This window comes from Oncorhynchus kisutch, linkage group LG27 (genome assembly GCF_002021735.2).
Source record: "Oncorhynchus kisutch isolate 150728-3 linkage group LG27, Okis_V2, whole genome shotgun sequence".
In the NCBI taxonomy this organism is placed as follows: Eukaryota; Metazoa; Chordata; class Actinopteri; order Salmoniformes; family Salmonidae; genus Oncorhynchus; species Oncorhynchus kisutch.
Window position 1 is genome coordinate 29,615,186 of NC_034200.2, and position 8,222 is coordinate 29,623,407.

An 8,222-nucleotide genomic window follows, 5' to 3' on the forward strand; every position below is an offset into this window, starting at 1 on the left:
TACCACCAGCTAGGCCGTAGTGTACTACAGGCAGACAGGAGATTATTGCATTGTTTGAACACTTTCAGGTGTTTTCATTCCCTCTCTCCTTTCTTTCTTTTCTTTCTTTCTTTTCTTTCTTTGTCCAAAATGGGTCTGAAGAGAAGCAGAGAAGCAGCGTGGCGATGTGAAAGCAGGGTAATTGTGTCTTGGATGGAATAAGAGAGGCCTGCTGAGTGAAGAGTGGCGATGGCTCAATCCAAGCCATCTCCAAAAACCCTGAGTACAGATTGCCTCTGAAATGGATTTCTCTGACAGACAGGTCTATATCTTTGAGGAGTGGATGATCTATCTGGTGTATGATTTAAATGTGACGTGTTACACATTGTCATTATCAAAGCCTGTGTGTTAGAAAGTCTCTGGGTTCTTCAATTTGCAGTGTATTGTTCAAGCTAGCTAGGCATAACTAACCTTTTTAAAATGACAACACATCTCAGTTGACAAATTAGGGTTCTGGTTCTACGACCAATAGTTGATGTGTAAACACACACAAAATACTGCCCGAGTCTTTATCTTTGCCTGGCCACTGCAGAGGGAATTTTGCCTTGCTAATCGAGAGGAATTGTCTATTGATTAAGGGGAGCTTAGTTGTGGAGAGGACATTATTCTCCTGGAGGAGAGAAGAGGACATTCAGAGTCAGACAATTAGAGGGGAATGGAATAATTGAAGAGTAAACATTGAAGTGTCCAGGGATCAGATTGAGCCGTACACTCCAAAGGCATTGCAATTAAGATTGAATAAATATCCTCTAATTTGTTTGGTGTTATAGAGATTTTTAAAAAAGATGGACATGATTAACATGATAAAATCACATAAGCTGTCACATATTTCAAATGGTTTGTTTATTGTTTGTCATTTTGGTTTCGATCCATAAGATTTTACAGATTGTCTGGGTTTTCAACATGTCACAAAAAAAGATACAATCAATTAATCAATTAACGAAAATGTCTGATTAGAAAATGATGTTCAAAATGTCATAAACTGAATGAACATACCGTCAAAAGCCCATTTGTACTGCAAAACACACTGCCTGACTAACAGTGCAGATTCCTAAGTAGTGCTGCTAAAGTAATGCTCCTTATAAAACAGTTACAAAAAAACTACTTCATTGAGTTAATTGTCTGACTGTCAGCTACAGGGCTCCCCTAGTGGTAGGATCCAATTATGCCAGCACACATAGATTCATTAGGCTAGAGCAGACCTTCCCTTTTTAGTCAAGCTTCAGATGGTAGGAACATTAGATGCACAGCAGATTCAAGAGATGTCATTAATAGGGACATTTTGAGAGAAACTTCAATTCATCCATTTATTTAATTTGATATAATCTAATGCAACCAAAGATAAATTATTTGGCCAATTTGATAAGAGTTGGTGAATGGCCAAAAACTCAACAGCATGATTCAGCAGAAACTGACTGTCACAATAACACTGTAATGCAGACCTCATTGATTTCCACCAGTGTAAGCTAAGAGAGGGACATTTCCCCACATCATTCAAGCGCAATGACTCTTCTCGAAGTGTAAATCGTTTTGGATGAAAACGAATTGGAGAATGAGTCGGGGAATGATTTTACTGGGCTTGTAGAATTGATCTTCAGAGGGAGGGTCTGCATGGCTCTAGGATGTGGAATGATGACATGTGCCAGGACAGTTTCTCTGCATTTTGTTGATATTTACTCTGTGATCACAAACAACAAGCTCTCTGTGATGGAGTTACAGGGTTGTATTGATACACAGCACTGAGGTCGAAGTGAAATATTTTTTGTTAAAATTCAGTTGCTCTCACATAGTTTCTCCTTCTCCCAATATATTCTCTTTTACTCTCAATGAGGTATCCACAGGCAACATGGTCATCTTGACATCTCTGGGAAATAGCTCTTAGGCCAGAAACTGTGTTCCCACAAAATCTATATGTATACAAGCTAAATGTTGCGTATTTGTAGGACCAAAGCAAATCTCCATTACTGCACCAGGCAAGGCAGCAGTACAAAATACAACTCCCTAAAGTGAAAATGAGCCTGTTTCACCCTGAAGCCTAAATGAATTAATTGCAGAAAATATGAAGTAATCAGACTGGTAGAGTCGACACAACAGAAAACATAACATTCAGTAGAATGGGTAATCAAATCCTATTACAGTAATTACAACAATATGATATAGCCTACTGCGAAAAAACATATTGGGAGAGGTAACTGTAAAAGCGTAATAACCTCTCTCTCTCACTCTCTTTGTCTTTCTGTCTTTGCTGCTAGTGTCCACGGGGTTTTGGGCAGAGCTGAAAGCCCAGGAAAGAAATTAGGCTATGTTAATCTTTCTAGTTGTTTAATAAATGGTCCTGGATATGGAAACCAGACAGTCATCCTGGCTCTACTTTGGCTCATGCAGCGGGACGTTAGCTCCTTTAGCTCCTCCAAGTCGGTGTCGAGAGGACTCTCCTCAACTACGCGTATTCTTAAGCAATAACAACGTGATCCGTATTATCCACCCAAGAATACCCGTCACCGAAGAGAGTCACAGAGAAGGAGGGGGTAGGAAGAGAAGAGTCATTGGGGACAGTAGCAGGGGAACTCAGAGGTCCTCAATAGTAGTGTGAGCCTGAGTGATGTCATGTTCTCTATGAGTTGAGTGATTGATTGAAGATGGCATGCTGCCCGGGGATGGGGCAGGTGGGCCCCTCCATGTCAGATGTGTTCTGTAAACAGAAATGAAGACACTGTGCATTTGTGAACTGGTGCTGAGATGGGAGAGGTGTGTGTGTTTGTATGTGTGTGTGGATGTGAGTATGCATGTGCACGCACATTTACGTGTCTGTATGTGTCAGTGTGTGTGTGTGTGTGTGTGTGTGTGTGTGTGTGTGTGTGTGTGTGTGTGTGTGTGTGCGTATGTGTGTGTGTGTGCGTATGTGTGTGTGTGTGTGCGTGTGTGTGTGTGTGTGCGTGTGTGTGTGTGTGTGTATGTGTGTGTGTGTGTGTGTGTGTGTGTGTGTGTGTGTGTGTGTGTGTGCGTGTGTGTGTGTGTGTGTGTGTGTGTAGGAAGGGGGAACTAGAAAGTTGGTGTCTCGTTAGTGGAGAGCTTACCTGCAGGCACCAATCAGACCTTTCCTCCGAATTCCCTTCATTCCATTGCATTCTACTGTGGGCTATCCACTTTTACTGATGCAAATTCAGGCATAATGAGCACCCTGAAACAAAAAGAAAATACTAGTTAGATAAACAAACACAGGAATAATCAAATAAGTAAATAAACTGGATAAATGAGAGTGGGTTTGCTATGGAAACCATGGCCTTCCAAGCCCACCTTTAACATCACGATTTCCAGCTTCTTTCATAGTCAACTGTGCTCTAGCCCCACAACATTCAAGTACACACACACACATGCATACGCACAGATACACACACACACACGCAGACACGCACACACACGCGCTAACAAACGCACACACACACTCACGCAGACATACACACACACACACACGCGCACACACACACACACACACACACACACACACACACACACACACACACACACACACACACACACACACACACACACACACACACACACACACACACACACAAACAAATGCACACACAGACACGCATATTGCACAAAAGACAGTCATAGAGGGAAAATCCATTAGCAGCGGGAGGCAAAATACAGATGGTTTGAAAAAAAGGGAGTAAAAAGCAAAGGCCCTGCATTGAAGGCTGTCAGGAACAGGAACAATGACTGTTATTAGAGCTCTCATTTTGTGTGTGTGTGTGTGTGTGTGTGTGTGTGTGTGTGTGTGTGTGTGTGTGTGTGTGTGTGTGTGTGTGTGTGTGTGTGTGTGTGTGTGTGTGTGTGTGTGTGTGTGTGTGTGTGTGTGTGTGTGTGCGTGTGCGTTTGCGTGTACATGTGTGTGTGTGTGTGTGTGTGTGTGTGTGTGTGTGTGTGTGTGTGTGTGTGTGTGTGTGTGTGTGTGTGTGTGTGTGTGTGTGTGTGTGTGTGTGTGTGTGTGTGTGTATGCGTTTGTGTGTTTTACAATTTACCGTGTGAATGGAATTCACTCAGTCTATGTCTGCTCCTATGATTTGACAGTGCACAGCATGTTTTTATGGATTTAATAAAAATGTTCTGTTTTTGACAAGGATCATTACTGTTACTGATCATTACTGGGTGGATGTTTTTTCCTTGATCAAAGGGATGCATTTTATGGTATTGTTATATGTTTGCCACATTGTATTGGAGAATTGGAGTATGATCATGCACCTCTTGTCTCTGTTGAAAAAAGAGAGAAAGAGTTGGCAATTTTAACATTTATGATTGAATAAATAATAATATTGTATTTAAGTATGTTCTGAAAAAAAATCCTTACCATTATGTGTAAAACTAAACCACAGGACATGGTTGTGGGAGAGTGAACTTAACTGACTAAAACACCATTAACAATATTTCATATTACCTTACCTGTGATTCTGACCAGTCCATACAAACACACATACAAACACACAAACAAATAACTCAAATAATTATTTAAAGTGAAAAGAAATCTGCAGCTTTAAAATGTAAAACATTAAAGATCTTTCCCATGAAGTCATTTGGCAAGTGTGCTGTATAAATAAATAAAAATTTCTATTGATCATTAGGTTCTTCTATCTAAGAGCAGCAATAGCTAATCAAACTCAAACACAGTCCTATGCTCCATTGAACACAGAAGCACAGAAACACTGCAAATATAGAAGCCACCTTCCACAGAGACAGCATTAAAAACCTGAGATAGCGACAGATGCCCCATCAAACTGTCACACAGGCCATCTAATTCAATTAACCCTTTTTGGTGATCTTGCTAAAACACCTCAAAAGCGAACCTACAAGGGAACTGAGTGGGCTCTATCTACTCAAGCATAACATTGATTCACAGAATTCACCTAACACTGAAGAAGCTATATTACTAACACAGACCTATACTGCTCTCTGACTTGTCCTATTCCAGTGCAGTGTTCACACAAGGTCTGATGGCTTCCAACCACAGCCTTTCTAGTGAGACAACACAGAGAAACAGAAAGCAGAAAGAGGAGAAGCAGATTTCAGCATCACCTCTGCTCCGCTGCAGCCTCACTAGCTAAGTAGAGGAGAAAAGGCTATAACGACACGCCTAATGCCCAGAAGCAGATTTCAGCATCACCTCTGCTCCGCTGCAGCCTCACTAGCTAAGTAGAGGAGAAAAGGCTATAACGACACGCCTAATGCCCAAACGCAGATTTCATTTCAGAATGTTTGAAAACCTAGAAGGGTTAGGGTCAGGGTTAAGGGTTATGATTTGCTAATCGATTTAAGTGTCAACTGTGTCCTTATAGTCTCTCCTAGCCATCGACATCTCTACCAGGGCACAGCAGGGACATAGAGAAGACAGAGAGAAGACAGAGTAAAGATAGAGAGAATGTGGAGAGAAGGCAGAAGACAGAGTAAAGATAGAGAGAATGTGGAGAGAAGGCAGAAGACAGAGTAAAGATAGAGAGAATGTTGAGAGAAGGCAGAAGACAGAGAGAAGACAGAGTAAAGATAGAGAGAATGTTGAGAGAAGGCAGAAGATAGAGAGAAGACAGAGTAAAGATAGAGAGAATGTTGAGAGAAGGCAGAAGACAGAGAGAAGACAGAGAGAAGACAGAGTAAAGATAGAGAGAATGTTGAGAGAAGGCAGAAGACAGAGAGAAGACAGAGTAAAGATAGAGAGAATGTTGAGAGAAGGCAGAAGACAGAGAGAAGACAGAGGGAAGACAGAAGACAGAGAGAAGGCAGAGAGAAGGCAGAATTCCAATACAACAGAACAGACAACCTGCATTTCGACTCAGGGACTATTCTTTGTTATATTTCTTGGGCATCATATTTTACGTATTAAATGTAACCCTCCTAAAGAACCCAAAGACAGCTAGGGGGATACTAGAAAGAGAGAGATAAAAAGAAAGAGGTGCCACAAAAAGATGGAAAATGGAGAGATAATGAAAGAGAGGGAAGTAAAAGACATAAAAGGAGATCTCTGTCTTTCTCCAGATCTTTTTAACTGCACCTGTCCGGTGTATGTGACAACGAAACAAAAAATAAATAAAACATTGAATCATTCTCATACACACACACGCGCACACACACACACACACACACACACACACACACACACACACACACACACACACACACACACACGCACACACACACACACACACACACAGAGAGAGAGACATGACAGAAGCTCCATGACAGGTTGCTTCACCCGTCAAGCAGTGATTGCCATTTAATTGCAGAATGAAGAATCCCATGAATATGTTAATGGGGAGCCACCATAGAAATCCAGCAAACAGGACCCCGACAATGACAAGATTACACACATCAGCATTATGGATATATCATGCTTCACTCTGACAGAAATATATCAAAAATAAAATAAATCCCCTTAAAAGGATTTATCATAGAATTCCGACAAAGGGAATACAAGGGAAAGTCAGGGGGGAATCTGGCTGAATCCCCCGTCAGCTGAAGTAGGCTTACCGTTTAATTCCTGTTCCTCCTGAGAGAGATTCCCTCCCACTGTGCACAAAGCCGAGGAGTCAGTCGTCTGACGTTCGCCTCGCCTGCGAGGACAAGACTGTGATCGTTAAGGCTGCAGCTGCTGCCGACACTGCCATGCTGTCCCGGTCAATGCTTGATTAATGTGGGTTACTGTGCTAGTGAGAGCAGGGAGGACTGAGGTGAGAGCACAAGGAAAATAGTGCTGCTACTGCCGTCGCCGGTGCAGCCTTAACCCCCCCCTCCCCCCCTCCCCCGTATACCTTCACCCTCAGCCTCTGTGCTGGACGCCACAGCCCCAAAGTACCAAAGACTCACAGAGTCTTTCAGTCAAACAGTCAGTAAGCCAACCGACCAGCCAGCCAGCCAGTTCTTCCAGTCCTGGAGATGCATTCTTGCAGGTGGTAGAGAATGCAGGCACAGCTCACTCGTTGAGAGAAAAAAAGAAGTAAAAAAGGAAGATAGGAAAGCCACTGATCGGAGCCCGTTGTTGTACTCGCCAAGGCAAACAAACTCACGGGCGGATGGAGAGGGACTGAGAGACTGAAGGAGAGTCAGCGAGAGAGGAGGAGAGCAGGAGAGAGAGAGCAGGAGAGCAAGAGAGAGAGAGCAATAAAACGTCCAACCATAGGGCTTCTAGGAGCAGAGGACTGTCATTTGTTCTGAGGAGAAGAGAGAGAGAGAGAGAGGGGGGGGGGGGGGGGGGAGTGAGAGAGAGAGTGAGAGGGGAAAAGGAGGAGGAGTGGGGAAGAGAGTACTTAGATTTGAGCAGCACCGCAGTGAGTGTTGAATCGGTGGCATCTAATGGTGTATTAATTGAGGGAGATCTGACGTATCCGCCTTGCAGTTTTGCATTGATGACATCCCATCAGGGAGACCAAGGCGCTCTGGAGACCAGGGCTAATACACAACCCAGGGGAGTGGCTACATGTCCACGGCAGGCACGTACACAGATAGGCCTCTGGGGGTGCCTGAGCACCTGCCTATTTGCCCTCCTATGAGAAACATGCCCTTTCAGATTGGTAGCATTTTTGAAATTCATATATTTTATTTTGAGCTCCTGTTCAGTAAAGAATTGTCCATCAACAACTACCTTGTTTCTTATTTTGGACAATTGGACAATTCCTCCTCCCCCACTCCTCTGCCCCCAAGCGAGTGCTGCACAAGCAGAAGGTACCACGTCTAGCGATATTATGAGTAGTGGCTACTGGCTACTTTTTGAGTTGCATGTTGTCTCTACTGGTCAGGGACAGTGAAGGGTTCAATTGGACTGTTTTTAGTAGGCCAACAAAGCAGATATTAGCAGCAGAACTCTAATCACAGGTAAAGACTAGTTACATTGTTACAGCATAGCTAACAGTTACATCATTTACATTCGCTTTGATCAGCTGATAGCCCTCCCCAATTTCCCCCTTTCTGTAAGCAGTAGGCTAGGTAGCTCGGGAGGTTCACTTTCAGCATCTCCCCCTCCAAAGATTTGTGCAAGGCCCTGGTCAACAGTATTGGTGGACTGAAGGCAAATAGATCGATGTGATACCTCATTCAACAGCAACTGAGAGTAACCCATCTTTGAAGTGATGCAGAGTGTATGACGCTAAATACACACTTGAAATTGTGTGAAACTCAAGGTCCGCGGACCG

At 43.2% G+C, this 8,222-nt stretch overlaps 1 long non-coding RNA gene across 1 annotated transcript; it reads right to left on the reverse strand.

The window, feature by feature from the left end:
• Positions 1-869: 869 nt before the first annotated feature.
• On the reverse strand, positions 870-7,164 carry LOC116357770 (uncharacterized). The gene is made up of 3 exons (XR_004205707.1): positions 6,565-7,164; positions 3,117-3,220; positions 870-2,731 (listed from the first exon to the last, which is right to left on the reverse strand). It is a non-coding gene; the product is annotated as an uncharacterized LOC116357770 (long non-coding RNA).
• Positions 7,165-8,222: the final 1,058 nt, after the last annotated feature.